Source organism: Patagioenas fasciata, chromosome 16 (genome assembly GCF_037038585.1).
Source record: "Patagioenas fasciata isolate bPatFas1 chromosome 16, bPatFas1.hap1, whole genome shotgun sequence".
NCBI classification, from domain to species: Eukaryota; Metazoa; Chordata; class Aves; order Columbiformes; family Columbidae; genus Patagioenas; species Patagioenas fasciata.
This window is the reverse complement of record NC_092535.1, coordinates 7880093-7897230: the sequence shown is the minus strand read 5'-3', so window position 1 is coordinate 7897230 and position 17138 is coordinate 7880093. Positions and strand designations below refer to the sequence as shown.

Below are 17138 nucleotides of genomic sequence, written 5' to 3'. Positions count from 1 at the left end.
CCCGGGGCGGCGGGAGGGGAGGGGGCGGTTTGGGGGCTGAGTGCGGGCGGCGTGAGGGCAGCGTGCGAGCTGAGGGCAGGCAGCACGCAGGCTGCGCACAGGCTGATTGCAGGCAGGGTGCAAGCTGTGCACAGGCTGATTGCAGGCTGGGTGCAGGCTGACTGCAGGCAGAGTGCAGGCTCTGCACAGGCTGATTGCAGGCATGGTGCAGGCAGTGTGCAAGTGGTGTGCAAGCAGCGTGTGAGCTATGCACAGGCTGACTGCAGGCTGACTGCAGGCTGTGCACAGGCTGACTGCAGGCTGTGCACAGGCTGATTGCAGGCAGGGTGCAGGCAGCATGCAATACACCCCACCCACCCCACCCATCACACCCACCACACCCATCACACCCACGTCCCACACCAGACTGAAGCCTCTTCCTCAACAACCAGCACCCCTTCTTGGCTCTCTAGTGCAGGGAAACACTGTTCCTGGAGCAAGCCTGCATAGGGCAAGGGGTGAGTTTTCCCTTTGCACCTGCATCCCACCCATGTCAGCTGCAGGTGGAGGGTGGTTTGCCCCACGGTGGGAGCAGCCCCGTGTCACTACATGCCGTAGTTGTGGCAGCAGAAGGACTGTCACTGGTCATGGGCCACAGTCCCCTTTGTTATCCACGCAGCGACACAGGGGTCATGGACAGGATTCCCATTCAAACCTCATCTCCCTATGATGGAGCCTAAATGCTCTTCAAGATCTCTGATTCATTGGCTTGACAGGAGCCAGTGATGCAACCTGCTTCTCATAATTTCTTAGCTTCCTCATCTATCCTCATTTTAAACTTTTAATTCAAGCATTATAACCTTAATTGAGGCTTAAGCACATCCATCGTGACTCAGCTGGGGAAGCTCACAGATCGGTGTTCCCCTGGTCCGTTCCTCTGCCCAGCTAAGGGAACAGTCACTTCTGCTCTCAGCCCCACTCAAACATAAAACCACTGTGAGATGTCCATGGATAAACTGGACGTTGGTAAACTCTCACTTTACTAGTCAAACACAGCTATGAGCTAAGGAAAATTGTGGTAAACATTTACCATCTTAGTACAGACTAGTAAAACACGTTTAATGTTGTATAAAGTATTTCTTTAATCCAACTGATACAGGCTTTGCAATGCGAGAAAGATGTGAAAAACGGCTGATAAGGCACCCAGACCTCTGTGGTAGGTTTTCTAAGGAAACTGACAGATAGTCTCACTAAGATGCTGTGTTGTGCCACAAAGTTTTAGGACTCCCACAACCAAACCCCTTCTTTGTGAAGACTTTTGTTTTGCGCTGGCACAGCAGAGATGGAGGAATCTGCATAAGGGTGATTTGGGGGAAAAAAATAATGGAATACAGCTTGGATGAAATAACAGCTGAGTGGGATTTGGTGAGTGGCAGCTCTGAAGGGAAACCTGCCCTAGACAGGAGCTGTGCTGTTCTGTAAGGGGCATTTCCCTGAAAACTGATGAGGCCTCTAATTCACACACAGAAACATCCCTCTGTGAGATGTGGGGTTTTTATCACTTCTTGACTCAGTGCCTACAGCTTGTCCCTCATCCCCCGGCCTGCAGGAGGGTGACAAGTGGCCATCAGAGCTGCCCCTGGGAGCTGGTGCCTGGTCCTGGCCACCATAACACTGCAATGTGAATTGCGTGGAGCAACCCACCCCAAGGCTCTATCAAAGTTGCGTTAATTTGCCTCAATGATCAGGTCAAGATGAGCCTTCTCACCATTATTGTTATAGAATATTTCTAGACAGCAGCATCTAGGAGCTGCATCCAGCCCTGGTCTGTTCCGTACAATCAAATTCTCTTGCTGCACCAACGAGTTTTTGATGTAAAAACATCTCCATGTGACTGACCCCTTCCTTTGCTCCAGAAATGTGTGCTGTGCATGGATGTTTGCTGGGAACCACCCGGCCTTTCCCCCCATGATTTGGCAGTAGGGGCATCTTGGGGTGCCCCAGCTCCCACCAAGCCCTATTGCTAAGTCCACCTGACAGCAAACTCTTCTGTCTATGTTTGACTGATGCAATTGTACTGGTGTGTCCCTGTAGCCCTTCCTGGGAGAGCTCAGTCCCGTGCTCATGCTTTTCTAATGACACCTTGAATCCTTACAAGCTTTCCTTCTGTGTGTATGTGTGTGTACGTATCTGTATTTCTGCGTACACACACCCAAATACAGTATTTTTTTGGAAAGACGATGTCACAGTGTCATGATGCTTTGCTAAAACCCATCAAGTTGTCATTCCCGTTAATGCCTTCTTAATCCCAGAGACTTGGTGAAGAGCGATCAGACCGCGCTCTTGGCTTCAAAAAAGCTGAGGGGCTCTTTTCCCTAATTCATGGTTTTATTCTTCCTATCTGGGTGCAGCATTTTGATGCAGGTTGCAGCTCAGCATCGCCCCTTGTTATTCTCTCTAACAGTTTCTTTGCCTTGCGACAACACGGAGCTTTCACAGCACAAACAAGTCAAAGGAATAGATGAATTTCCTCAGCTATAAAAGAAGTAAAGCAGATGATTGAATGAAGTTTCCTTTCCTCGCCTGGTTCAGCAGCTCTGTCTTGCTGTATTACATTTCCTGACTTCTGGTCCCAGCAACTCTCTTACCCAGACTAAGAACCCCCCAAGGGCTGAAATGCTGTTGGGTTTTCTCCACCATTGAAAACTCGACCTTTTCACATAGGGCTAAATACTGCTCTCATTTCCCTGGGTTAATCTGGAGTAAATCCCCGGGATTAAGTGGATTTAACCCTGCGCTGTCTGAGCAGCTCGGTGCAGCCCTGACCACTGGTGTTGCCCAGGGTTTACTGGGCTTCATGTCCTTGCCAGGAGCTACGGGTTGGGTAAAGTGACGCGCCCAGAAAAGACCAATAAATCATCCCGTGCTCCACAGGCAACTGCTGGTCAGCCACCTCCTGGTGAACAGCTGGAGGGGATCCATCCGCAATCACAGAATCATTTTGGTTGGAAGAGACCCTCAAGGTCATTGAGTCCAACCGTTAACCCAGCCCTGGCACTAACCCATGGCACTGAGAACGTAATCTACACTTTTTTTAAACCCCTTCAGGGATGGTGACTCCGCCACTGCCCTGGGCAGCCTGTTCCAATGCCCAACAGCCCTTTCTGGGAAGAAACTGTTCCTAATATCCAATCTAAACCTCCTCTGGAGGTTCACAGATCCTCGCAGAGGCTTTTCTGCTCTCCCAAGGGTGGGGACACAGGGTTTTGTTCTACGGTTTTCTCTTTGGATCCTGGGTGAAATATTCAGGCCCTTTGGCCAAAGCCAGGCTGAAGAGCCCATGTGAGGAAGGTGCCCGTAGGTTTTTCTACCTGCTGGGTGTTTTCTTGGCCTGATGTGCAAGAGGGGAGGTTCTGCCCCCACAGGACCTGGGCGAGCAGCTCATCCTGCGCCTGATTCTGCATTCTCCTGAGACCCTTTTCATCCCCACCATCACATGAGGATACTCCCTTCTTGCTCCCCAAATCCCCCTTCATCCCCTGCGCCGCTGTTGCCCCTCCACCGGCTGCCTGGCAAAGGATCCTGATGGAAAAAGAGAGCAGCAAACCCCAAAGACGTGTCATTGTGCGAAGTGCTTTCAAACCTTGCAGGATGTCACTGTGTCACAATTTCAGTTCATTAGGCGGCGCAGGGAAGACGCTGTGACTTCAAAGCGCTCCTTTTCCCTATAGAAACGGGAGCAGCTCTTTTGATCTCAGCCCCCAGTATCCCCCCCAGATTAATATTTACTTGTACAACCCAAACCTACGGGGGATCCTGCGCTTGATTCTGCCATATGTTCTGGGGCGGTTTTCGTTGCTTCCCTGGTTTTCTTTGGGAGGTGGTTTGTCGGCGGGGGGAGGAGCAAGCAGTAATTTTTATACGTTTATTTATTTCCCTGCTACCCTCTGCTCGTCGGGCACAGCAGGGGAGGGCACCCAACCTTATTTCGTGTCAACCAGTCACTTTGAAGCTTGCCACAATCAAACGCTTTTATTTTGGGGGAACCCAGCCAGCTGTTTGTTTGCTTCCCTGCTTTATATTGATTCAAGGAGATAATCTCCCTGGCCCCACGTGCTTAATCTGCGAGCTGCTAATGTTGCATGAGATATTGAAATGGTCCCATCTCCCCTGGACTGCTGGGGTATTTATAGCTTAATGCAGAGGTTTACAGCGTAACGCTTATTTTCAGAGCTGCAGAGGATTCATACGTGCGTCTAATAGCACAAACTGCTGTTGACTTTAGTGGGGATATTGTAACTCTAATTCAGTGCCAAAAGGTGACTGTATACTTTATATTGTAGGAATATCCTGATATATTTTTTTCCTATCGAACTGTTAGGATTTCTAACATGAGTGTTCAGCCTCTGTCTGCATCCGAGCAAGGGATGCTCCCCGAGATGCTGAAACGTGGGGCATGAGCTCAGGGTGGGGGAAAACTTGGCACAAGTGTGAAGCCCCGACTTCTGCAGGCAGAAAGCGGGACGATGTCTGGAAACCAATTAGAGCAGGATCTGATTCTCACTGCGTTTGCATCTGACAAAATGGAGTGGAAATGAATTCAATTCAGAGACATCTAATTTCATGAGAGACTCTCTAAGAATAATTCCGCCGCAGATGCTTAAAGTGATTTCGACATGAAAAGCAGGAAAGACAGAGAAGATGATAGAAAATGACTATGGAATTTATACCTTTCCCTCCTTCCTTCCAGCCCTGCACATCCCGCGCGTGTCCTGGCATGAAAGCTGCAGAAAACCGCAGTGCAAATGACACAATTTCCTCTATGTTTTTATTGCCCTGAAACAAAGAGATGACCACTGAAGGTGTCTATAGCCACCTGTCCTAGACCCACAGGGACCAGTCCAAAGGGAAAATCTGTCGGTTTTTTCATAAAGAAGTTTTTAAGCAACATTTTAAAGTACTGCTTACAGGGTGAGAAAAGGCAATATTTAAACCACATGCATTACATATCAGTCATTCACACCATCCTGGGGAGCTCTAGATGATACTTCTGCGCCCTGTGTCGTGTTTGGGAAGCCACATCTCAAATGCCCTGACACAGCGACTGTCGCTGATAAGAACACATGACCACTATTCTATTTTTTCTTTTCCTTTTTACTGCTTTTTTCCTTTCTGCTGTTTAGGGGCTTTAAACAGCCTTGATTTTCTGTGGCTGACAACACACCCCATATGCTATTTATCTTGTCAGAACTCTCTCCCTCTGCCCTCAGCTCCCATTTTGTTCTCATTAATAGTGATTATGAAAAATGGGGCTAAATACTTACTTTCATATGATTTATCCAAATGTTGAACTGTGTAATTGGAGAAGCTAAGACATTATCCCTTCAGAATCTGTCAAGACTCAATTTCTGCATTTGATTTAATTTTTAGACTCATGACCCATAACAGTACATATATTTATTGCCTTTATGGTGGCTTGGCTGAACAATATATCTATCAGTCAGAATGGGGAAGCTGCATATTATTTATAAGAATTTAAATAGTCAGTGTTTTTTAAGAACACTTGTCCTTAGCATGCAGTTATTAACACAAGGCCCCTAGATACAACAAAATTGAAAGTCAGCTGGATGGAATGCCCTTATAATGAAGATATTTAATAACTGGCATCAGACTCTGATTTTCCTTTCGGTGACAGAAGTGACGCACGAGCAAAGGCGCTTTGCGCTGCAGGATCCAGCGCCTTCCTCCCCTTCCACTTGCCACTAGGAATTGCTCATCTATAAAAGGTGCATTGGTACATGGCCATATAAAATTCGGTCCTGCCTTTCTGAGCTGTGCAAGCAGACACGCACAGTGTTTATGGGAGCGCCTGGCGCTGCCTCGCGGTTATTTTGTGCATCCCTCTCCCCGTTTCTAATCCATCATTTCTCTGCCTGCTTTTGCAAACCACTTTTGCGTGGCTTTGGCCCTGATGGCCAGCTGAATGCAAATGCTGATCTGTGGCCAAGTGTCTTGATCGTATAGATTGTCAACATGCAACTCGGATCGAAACTGAGATTCCTCTCAGCTTCCAAACCGGGTTTGCTGGGGTAAGAGAGACAGAGCAAAGTAACAAAGCAAAACAACAAAACGTGGCTGAAACTCAAACCCACCATCGCATCCACAGCGCCGACAGCACCAAATCAACACTAACATAGTGTTGAAATTGTTAATAAAACAAGTAATCAAGCTGCTAATATCTGCAAGCACCATTTTGGAAAAAAAATGATAATAGAGCAACCATCAGGGAGTATAGTTAATGTATAAAACAATTACTGTAGTCAGATGCTTAAATAAGAGCCATAGTGGTAACAAATGCGTTACTGTACAGAGGGGTGGATTACAGTACACATCGTGTTCTATTTGTGATGCCAGAATGGAAAAGAATAGCTCTAAGATGAAGCCGATGCATTTATCACCGATATTTGTCCAGTAGCCTTTTCCTTTGGCATGAAACCTGCCAGCACGTGTGCACGCATCTATATGTGCACATGGATACAGCTTTAACTTAGTATTCTTCGTTGTAGAAACGAATATAATTATTTAACGCACACTCATTTACTGCCAGCTAACTCGTGTCGGTGGTCCTCTTGCTTTTAAATATAAATACAATGCCAGTCAGGACACCTTTCTTTTAAGTAGACCTTTGGAAAAAAAGCTTCCCATTGCCATTTTGATAGGGATCTAACCACTAATCTTTTATTTTGCAGCCAGCCCTGAGACTTCGGGCATGGCTCTTCCCTCCTTGTGAGACTCTTGCAGGGAACAATAAGAATATTGATTATTTTATTTTTTAGACTCATAATACCACAATGGTTCTTTTTCGCCCTCCTTATTTTCTCTAATGTTTGGTGGGTTTGTGCAGCTTTAATTGCTACAAAGCTCTCCTTTTTTTCTGTTGTTAGTGCTAAATCCGTAACCTGCTCTCTGCCGCACGGCAGCGGTTAGAACTTCTCATTGTTTCTTTAATCCCAATTCCTCTGTTGTGCATCTTCCTCTGCAAGGAGGAAAAAAAAACCAGCCTGGAGAACCCCAAAGCACAGAGAAAAAACCATCATGAGCATAAAGAAAAGGGCTGGAACATGCTGCTTAAACACTTATGGAGCAGGAGCGTGTTTGCTGGGAAAGGGTTGCTAAGAAGGAGTTTTGCTGGCTTCAGTTTAAGGCTGTGTGTGAGAGCGGAAGTACCTAAAATAGCTTAACTGAAGTGCGTTGGGTTTGTTCTAAAAGATTTCTGTCTGTTCAGCCATTCAACCTGCTTGGGAGAAAAAGAGAATTATTGGCACTGATAATTTTTTAATCAAACCTCACCCTTTAGAAATCTCAGATTTCTATCAATGAAATACTTTTCCCTGTAGTGAACTCAGCTCAATTTTTTAATGTGTACAAGATATTGTAGTTGTTTCCCCACCTTCAATTTCAAAAAGTTTAAAACTAAAAAAATTAAAGTATCAGCTTTACTAACCACGTTATCTCTCGGGTTTTGATTTTATGCCGTATTCTGCATATTAGTAGAACTCAGAGACAGCAAAACTACTCTATACCCCCATTAAAAACCATGGAGGTGATGATCTACTGCCCAGTTCCTTCTGGTTGTATTATAGACCCAGCAACAACAAAAACCATACCTCAGGTTATCTAACATTTCGCATTAAAACTCAGCTTTAGGTTGTTTAATATTTTGAACTCCTTTTAACCTGAAGTTTAAGCACAAACAATAGACTCCTTTCTCAGAATAAGATCAATGAAAATCAGAAAGCTCTGTCCAATAAATAACTATTTTTGGAGCAGAGTGCACTTGCTGGGTAATTTCCCTGCACATCGGGATTTGCAAAGGGCCATGTGCTGTTTCCCATTGACTTCCCTGAACTTAGCCTTTATCCATTCCTCTGGTTCCTGTGGGAAATATCTTTAATACTGGAAATCTGGAGGTTAACTAGCTACAAACGGTATTTAGTTATTAAAAGCATTGGCCAAAGGGTCCCAGCCCTTCCTGGGCAGCATCACCAGCTCCATCGCTGGCATTAGAGATGCAGGAAACCTCAGCCCCTCATCCCAGTGTCCTTCACTACGGCCAGCACATTGCATTTGCTATTACTAATTTTTCTTTTTTTTAATTATATCGCTTGTCTTTTTTTATGGTCAGACAGTCAACTGTCAGCATCAATTACGAGACTTAATATTGACATCCTCTTAAAAGAGGTTTAAATATTAAAGCGAAAAGGGACTTGCTCTGGGCTTCATCCCTTTGTGGTGTTCGTCAATAAAAACCTTAACTTGCAAAACAGTTGTCACAGCGATTTTTTGTGTCTTGCGCTGACGTGATGCCCGAGTGGCAAACGTTGCTGGAATTTTTCAAATGAGCAAACTGCACTTATTAATTACGCTAATAATCCTGACTCGAGATAGCTGCTCCGAGGAAGACAATAGCTGAAACTTGCTCCTTGTAAAAGGGGCAGTGGAGCTGTCGCCTTTGTTGTATTTAAAGGCTCTATGCAGGAAAAAAAAAATCTTCCTTCACTTCTTGGGAAAAAGCCATTCACACATATAAACCAGAAACCTCAATATGCACATCTTTATTTTTAACCACCATGCCATGTATTGATTTTTCCCTGCAATTATGCAGCGCTGTATTTATTTGCATCAGTGCTCTGCTGTGCCATATATTAAACCTGCCTTCCTCCAGCGGCGGCTCTTTAGAAAAATGCTTCTGATTTCCCCTCAGACTATGAGGTCAATAGGCCATAACTTATGATTTTGAACCTATAGCCAGGCCTAATTTATGGATCAGTTCTGGTTTCTTGTGTTTAACTCTTGCTGGGAGAGGGTTTCATCAGAGAGATGCGCAGTCATTGTGCACAGCTGAGATCCAGGCTTTGGGGCGAGAGAGGCGTATGGGCTGTCGTAAGCTCAATGCAATGCTACAGATAATTCAGATCTGCTTCTCTACGAATTATGTATAGTTCTTCTGAAAAATGTTTGTATTTCCTAATATAGCTCTGGACTATCTCAGTAAAGCAAGGGAAATCTTACGAGAAAGTCACTTCTCACGTATCAGAAATTAATTTTCATTTGCTAAGCACAGAATGCGTTTAGTTCTCAAATTTTGTTTATCGGACTATTATTGACAAAGTATGGATTAACTTTTCTCAGTCTCCAACAACTTTGGCAATATTTGCCATGGACAAAAGGTTAAGGTTTTACATGACAGCATGTAAACATTAAAGAAAAATATTCTCCTGATCTCCAGCTAGATCACAGCTTGCATTGCCCATGGTCTGGTGCAAAGGGGGTTGTGCAAAGGGATATTTCAGCAGATTTTGGATCAGATGCAGAGCAAGCTCTGGGTATAAACGGCTGCGGAGGCCGTGGGGACAGCGCAGGGTGCAGAAGCAAGCGTCAGGCCCTGGCGGGCTGGGGCTGTGGCACGCCGCTCGCATCAGCGCCTTTTTGACTTCACCGCCTCAGCAGCTCTTGGGAGCGATCCCCTTGTGCTTTACATCACCAAAACCATCTGCTAGAGTTGTGCCTTGAATCGCCTGGTCCTCTAGAGGCAGCAGGGAGAAGAAAAGGCAAAGTGAAATTCTTCCATGGAAAGAAGTTATTTTATTATTTTTTTTTTTAAATTAACCCCTTCCAGCCTGAATAACATTTTTACAACCTCAACCCAGTTCAGGCAGAGGCTGGACTGGCTCCATCCTTCAGGAACTCACGCGGTGATATCGGGTGCCCTGAGGTTCGCAGGTGCCTGGAGGGTACGTTGCACTTGCCAGGGAACAAATAAACAGCAGTGTCAAAAGCTCCCGATGAGGTTCGGATGTGAACCAGTGCCAGGTGCTGCCCTCAGCAGTGCCGCAGTGCTGGGCTGTGTCAGCACCGGAGCTTTTGCCATGAAAACCTCCCGTTCAGCCCTTCCCGGGCTGCCCGCAATGCTGCAGGGGTGGCTGCACATGTAACGAGTGCATTAGTGCTCGTGCCCACTCACATCAGGCTCTGACCCCCCCCATAGCACCCACACACCACGAGGTGCGTTGGAGATGAACCCTCAGCCTTTAATTCCGGATTTATGGCTGCTACTGATCATAAGGTAACCTTTTGCCATCACAGTGTCTGAATGCAACTTTGGGGATTAATAAATGGGAAAAGTCGGGACCTTAACTGTCAGGAATATAGTAGATGTGCCCGGCACTAAAACCAACAGCCGTAAACCATGGAGGATTCCGCTTCACCTAAAGAAAAAACAGCTACTTGGTGTATAGGGTTAATAACATTGAGCCAACTCCGCGGAAAACCTCCGCGTAGCAGGATCGCAAGGAGTTAAAATGCAGCAAACCTCCTCATGCATTTTATGTCACAGCTCCCCCTTTTTCTGTCTGTGTGTGTGTGTGACCAAGCCAAGTTCTTTTTTAGCTCTACCCTTTTGAAAACTGCTGGTTACAGATAAATTAAAATGCCAGAACTGAAATTGCCCACGTTAGCCCCTAAGGGAGGCTGCACTGTCATCTTTCATTAGATGCTGATAGACCAAAAGCCCAAGGCAAAGTGAAAGCTGGTTCCTAAGAAAGGGCTGGGAGCCAGGAGCTGCATCTCTCTGCTGTAATCTTGCATCTCTGTCCTTTTAAGTTTAAGCTGAGCAATGCTTTCTTGGACATGTCTGTTTTCATACTGCAAATTTCAGTCTTAAAATCAACAGCAAATGTGAACAGGGTATTCCACGGAGTCCTGAATTGTCAAGACAAGCCAATGCATTTTCTCAGAGCAATCTGATGGTTTTGTCTGGTGTCAGCCCTTACATCCTCCTGTGCAGATGATGTGTTTGGACGGTTTAATAAAGAGCTGTTTAGAAATGTGACTGTTATTCTTAAAAAAAAAAAAATAAAAAGGTCATATAATCTCTCAGTAAAAAAGGTGGGATTTTCCCTTCTTCCATCAACTTGAAGGAGGGATGGTGGCTTGGTGGGTTTTGCAAAGTGCGACACAGAGGTGAAATGGTCTAGGCTAAGAAAAGAAAAAAAAAAAAAAGCCTAAAATTACGCCTGCACAAGGAGCTTAATAAACCATAAAGGCCAGTGGCCTTCCAGCATCCTTTCACTTTGTGTTTGAATTAGAGATGTGCTCTGACTTAGAAAAACGGGGCTGGTCCTTGGAGCGCTCAGGCACTTGGTGGTGCGGAAGAAGCCTCCAAAAGGAGCAAAACCCCAGATGCGATTCTCTACAGGCAGCTCTTGTGCCCAAGGGATAAACTCTTCCTTGAGTCCTCAGGAGTGGTGAAGGGGTGAGGGAGAGGAGGCTCTCGGGCACCATCTCTGTGTCACCTTAACCCTACAAAATCCTGCTGAGGAAATCAAGCTGGAAAATGATACTGGGCTGCCTGGTTATGGTAATATTTGGATGGACAACCACCATGAAGTTTGGTAGCAGGTGGCTGCGCATGGCGTTTTTTAAGGCATGCAAAAATGTTGAAAGCCCGGAGAAGCCAGCCCAATTGTTTTTGCTCATTTATTACTCTGGGCAGTGAAATAATTTACTCCATTTCCATCCACTTTCTTCTACTTGTATTGAGTTACGATGGGGAAAGGAACCGTCTTAGATGTCTCTTACTTTCTTGGAGTCAGCAAGGCTTTAGTTTTCAAACGATTGTATCTCTGTGCTCCTAATCTCAGTGGTTTTTTCCTTTTTTTTCCTAGCTGCTCCTGAATTAGCTTTTATTCTGTGTATACAACACAAAGCAAACAACTGCACAGCAAAGTCCGTGGCGCTTTTCTCTCTGTGGTAGGTAGGACCACTTGGCTGCATGACACCCGCAATTGATTGAGTCTATGAAACCATCACACAAAGTAAAGAGAACTGGAAAATATATTGTTCCAAAAGTTATTGGGCAAGGCTGTGGGGAATTAGTTTTCATTGCACTACAAGTCCAGAGGAGGCAATAATAATAAGCTGCACTTAGCAGAAGTAAATACCTGTGGTAACTCCATATAGGTGCACGAGGCTGGGACTGCTGCACCGGGTCAGCCCTTGTGTGCTTTACACCTTGAGATCACAAGGTAAGGGGAGACATTTTGGCTTTTTTTCTGGGAAGTTTCTGCTGTATCTTAGCACTTCATTGGAAGGCATTGTGGTAGGGGCAGTATGAGTGGTATTAGCAAGGACAAACATTCCTGTGATGCAATAACTTGGCATTTTGGCTGTAGATTTTCTTTCACTGCATCCCCAAGGCTTGCTTCAAATGCGCAATCAGGAAGGTACTTCCATCATCTTCTCTGAACTGCATTGCCACTGCTCTGCCTTCCCAATTTAACTCCTTCTCACTTTTAAAGTAAATTTATGCTTGTATGCTGCAGTTTAATTTTCAGTTACCCTGCCTGTTACCAAAGGCTGCTCATCTGGGATAAAGCAGAGGTTTAACCTCACGTGTGTGATCCAAATATAATCAGAAGAGTGAAAAGAAACAGATCAGACTTTGGTTCTCGTTTCTTCTGATTCTGTGGATGATTTTTGCAGACCATGATTCATTGGGAGGGGTGGCAAAGGGTTTGCGAGCACCCAGCAAGGCTTCACGATGCTGCATCGCCTTGCCTGGCTTTTCCAGCCCTCTGGCATCCACGCTACCTTGAATAGACACAAAAAACCCCCAACCAAGCATCCAAAGCTTTCCAAAAGGAGCCTGGGAACAGCTGCCAGGCAGCACTGGTGTCTGACCTGGTGCAAATCGAGGTGGTTTCTCCCACTGGTTGTGCAGAGACAGGGGCTCTGAAAAAGCTGCTTTGACCACAGAGCAAAGGTCGCGGCAGCAGAAGCTGCTGGGTTGCAAGAAGGACATATTCAGTCTAAAATCAGAAAGCCATTTAGTTTCCTGACTTACAAAAGAGGATAATCACACTCCCTTTACATGAGTATCATGCCGTTTAATTAGCAAATGATTAATTTGTTAATGATTTCCCTGGCATGGAAAGCGCTACTGAACAGCTTCTTTTCCCAGCCATGTAAATCAGCAGCAGAAGGGAGGGACATCTGCACCTTCCCACTCCCCGTCCCTCTGCTGCTCTGCCCAGATCTACTCACTTGGGAGACGCAGTGACTGAAACGCAGCTCTGGGAACTGGCTCCTGCAGCAATTCAGCGTTAAGGCGTGTGAGATTTCTGTGAAGCCGAGCCATGTCATTGCCCTCTCTGAATCAAAAAGTGGGAAGGTGTTTCCTTAGAGCTGGACAAGAGCTGGGAACTGAGTTTCAGCTCTTCTGGTGTCCGCCACTGCGCCTTCCTCAGAGCCACCTGCACAATGTACATGTTTGCATGGTGAACTTAAACATAAAACACAGTGTTCCGCTCTGTAAACACTCAAATGTCCCAAATTCTGTTTTATGCATGATTTCAGCAAATAAGATTATCAGTGAAAAGAGAAGGAAGCAGAAATGAATTGCAGCTTTGCTTAAGAAAAGGGAAAGAGACCCATTTAAGCCAATTTCTCCAATCAAGAAGAAAGGCTGTTTGAAAAACAGATCAAAACAAGCCTAGTTTCCTTGCAAAGGGAGTCGATCAGAACAGCAGTTTCCATAAAAAGGGTTCAAGAGGGCCTGCGAGGATGCTGGGGCTGGTTCCCCAGCCTGGTTCACACCTCCGTAGCACACGCTACAACGTCCCCATCCCCTGCTGCGGTTGGTTCTGCACCTTCCTCCGGCTCCCAAGGTGTTAGTTTGCCACAGAGACGGAAGAAAAGCTCCAGAAAGGTTTCCCTTTTCTCTGACCCTACTTCAAATGTTCCCTGACCAAGCTGAATCTGCTCCCTGGCCTATGGGAGCATCCCAGGTTTCAGGCAGCTCGGTGGTAGCAAAGAAACAGCTCAATCCTGTCCTCTGCCCTGGGTCCTGCCCTTTTAATTCTTTTGAGCAGTTTATCTGCCTTTCCTTATCTCAATCCTTTCCTTCTTCATGATGCCCTTCTTACCCTAACCCTCCTGCCATCCTTTCCCCCCTGCCCCTCCCCATTCAGCCTCCCTGGGGAGGGGCTGCCCCTTTTATAGGTTTTTTGCCTGAAGCCACATGACTCCCAAGCAAGTGATTTTTTAAAGGGTCTTGACTTTAAAAAGGCTCTATTTTTGGAACTCAGTGGTGAAGTATAACTCTGTCATCAGCCTTGTGACACTGGGAAAAAACCCGCTACAAGTGTGAGCAGAGCTGGACCCCTTGGATTTTGAGTGGCTTCATATTCCTTAGGAAAGCTTAACACACAAATACACTGCCTGTTATGTGCAGAGCCATGAATTCAGCTCTCTGCAAGCTGGTGAGGTTGGCTTAAAAATAATGAGGTTTAAAAATAGAGTAAAATACATTTTGGGCAACTTTCATGTGCTCCTTGGCTTTGGAGTGGTTTTCAGTTTGGCTCAGGGGACCACTTCAATCCCATTTCCAAGTTCTTCTCTGTACCCTGGAGGGCCAGACATCTACTTGAAGAAGTGAAATCAAATCTGAAATTGCCAGAAACACCACAAAAATACTGATGTTTTTTAAACCAAACAAAATCTTCACTCCAAATGGAAGCCCAGTCCAGCCTGACAACAAAAATCGCAAGTTGGCAGCACAGCCCTCCTAGCGAGGCATCCTTGCTGATTAGCGCTGCTGCCTCATTAACATGCATACTGTAATCTCATTTGCTCCAGGATTGCTTTGATGTTAATTCCAGCGTTTTGGTGCAGTGTGGTGCTGCACTTTATGTTGCCAGGCTAGCATCCCTCTCTTCTGCAGCCCGAGCCCCTTCTTTCTCTGGATTCTGCCTTTGCTGCAGCCCCTAAAGCACCAGCCACCTTCACCCTCCCACCTTGCAGCCTGGCCCCATGCTGCTTATGCTCTACTTTCTATATAATTTTCTCTCTAATTTTTCACGCATCCTTTTATATTTTTTTTTTCAAGCTATATGCACCATTTCCCCAAGCCCCATGTGTTCAACCATGAGGGTTGTCTAATTTGGGGAGGACAAACCTCGATGCATACTACCCTGTGAGTTTGCTATATGGCTCATGAGCAAACCTGCTCAGCCCTGCTCCTGCATCCCGGCCAGGATGTGCTGCCTCACTTCCTTGTGACAGCGGGGATAGCTTTAGTGTGGAGAAGATGGACAGACAGCATCCTTGCAAGGATGCTCACAGGGACCTGGTCTCTCCAAACACTGCTGTCATTACTGGGAGCTGAGGTATCCTAAGCCAGATGTGTGGACGGGGTCGGCTGGAGCTGGGGATGCCACAGAGAGGTTTTGTTCAAAGCAAGATGGGGACTTCACCTCCCCACAAAATCAATCACTTCAATATTTCTCAAAAGTGTCTTCCAGATATCCTGGGTGTTTACGATCCCGAGGGCCCAGAGCTACCTCAAAACATGGGCAGGCCAGAAAAGCGAGTCTGCTTTATTGTCTGGGAGATCAATGACTTTAATAATTAGCATCTTACTTACACATGATTTCTATACTCAATTTGAATCTTAATTAGAGATGGGGAGGAGGATTAAGAAACTGTGACGTAGCACAATGCTGTGCATTTCTCCTGTCCTCTTGGGGGGGACCCTCAGCAGGACCTGTGACAAACCCGCTGCAGCATCAAGGACCTCACGCTGCTGGTCCCTGGGGAGCGCTCGGTTCCCCTGGGGAGGACACCAGTGCTGGAGGGTCCCACAGCCAAGTCCCCTCCAACCCAAAGCCCAGCTCCAGCCTGTGGAGACAGGGGCTGGCCAAAGGGTCACGCACCTACAGTGCCACCCCATGCGTGTCCCCAGCTCACAGGTGCCACCTGTCACCAACACCTTCTGCTAAAGGGAGAATTGACCAGCTTTGGGGCCACCTGTCCTGGCAGGACAGGTTGCAGGGGACACGGAGCAGTTCTGGATGCAGCTGAGGCCAAGGATGCTGTTCGGACCCGGCCCTTGCAGCTGTAAAAATCTGATGGAATTTAAGGACCAAGAAAGGGATGGAGGGGCTGTCAGCACAGGCAGCAGCTTTAAACCGCTCAGCCTACATGTCTTTACACAGGGACATGTATTAAAAAAATGCAGAGCATTTGAAGCCCACCATTTTAATTAAACTGATTTAACATCTGAGCTTGCGAGGGGCGCGGGGCTGGCAAACACAAAGGAGCTGCACAATCACTTTGGCTCCATTGTTGACGGGCTTTTGCTCTCTGTTTGTACAATAACCTATTGAACTTTTCCAGACTGTAATTCAATACAGAATAGATCCTTGCAGGAGGCTTTTTTGGCAGGGAGCACTGAAGGCCTTGAATCAATTTCACTTTTCCAGCGTGGCTGTTTAATGTATTGATACCAGCTGGAAAAAAAAAAAAAAAAAAGAAAAAAAAAAAAGAAAATAAAAAGGAATCAATGTTACTTTTATTTGTCCTGAGCTGAAGCCTTTTGGGTCCATTCTTTGTGACACTGATACCATGCAGCGGGTGGCTATTGTCCCACCTTCGCCAGGAAAAGCAAAGACTGTTAATGTGAAACAAGGCTGCTTTTTTTTTTTTTTCCTCTTCTCGATAATACTTGCCCATTTTGCAAAGGTTTAAAACCTTTTATAGGGACAAAAAAGTCCAGCAATTGCACTGCTGCATAGCTTAGCTGGTTATTCTAGTGATACTGAGACAATACTGTGTAACGCCTGGGAACTTGGATTTGCAATCAGTGCTTGGGATCTGGCATTGCCCCGTCGCTTGGGCACAACCTGGAGCTGAGCTCAGCATCACTCCAGACAGGGCTCTTCAGGTCCAATTTGAGGACCTGATTTGAAACCAACTCATATTCAGGCAGCACAGCTGGATATGTCCCTGCGAGGGACTTGCGCAGCATCCCCAGCGGGACACCCGCATCCTCCCTGTCCTGGGCAGGAGCACGGGTACCTCTGGGCAGCTTCCCAGCAATTTCAAGAGGAGCAAAAGTGTCGTTCTGGCTGTGGCCAAGCCTGGGGTGGGCTCGGAGACATAGTCCAGCCCATCACTACCCTTCCGCATGGAAGGATGAGGAGTGGGAAGGGGCTGGGGGATGTCCACAGTTTGGGACCACGGCAGGAGAGCGCAGGCTGCGGAGCAGGGGATGCACGTGTGGCACCAGAAACATTCCCAAAAGACAAGGCTGTTAATTG

General features: G+C 46.4%; 1 long non-coding RNA gene across 1 annotated transcript in view; it reads left to right on the top strand.

The window, feature by feature from the left end:
- The window catches only part of LOC139829199 (uncharacterized), a 28610-nt gene extending 16776 nt beyond the window's left edge, over positions 1-11834 (top strand). Inside the window, exon 3 of the long non-coding RNA XR_011741551.1 lies at positions 11706-11834. This is a non-coding gene — a long non-coding RNA (uncharacterized lncRNA). The remainder of the gene's footprint in view (positions 1-11705) is intronic.
- The last annotated feature ends 5304 nt before the right edge of the window (positions 11835-17138 follow it).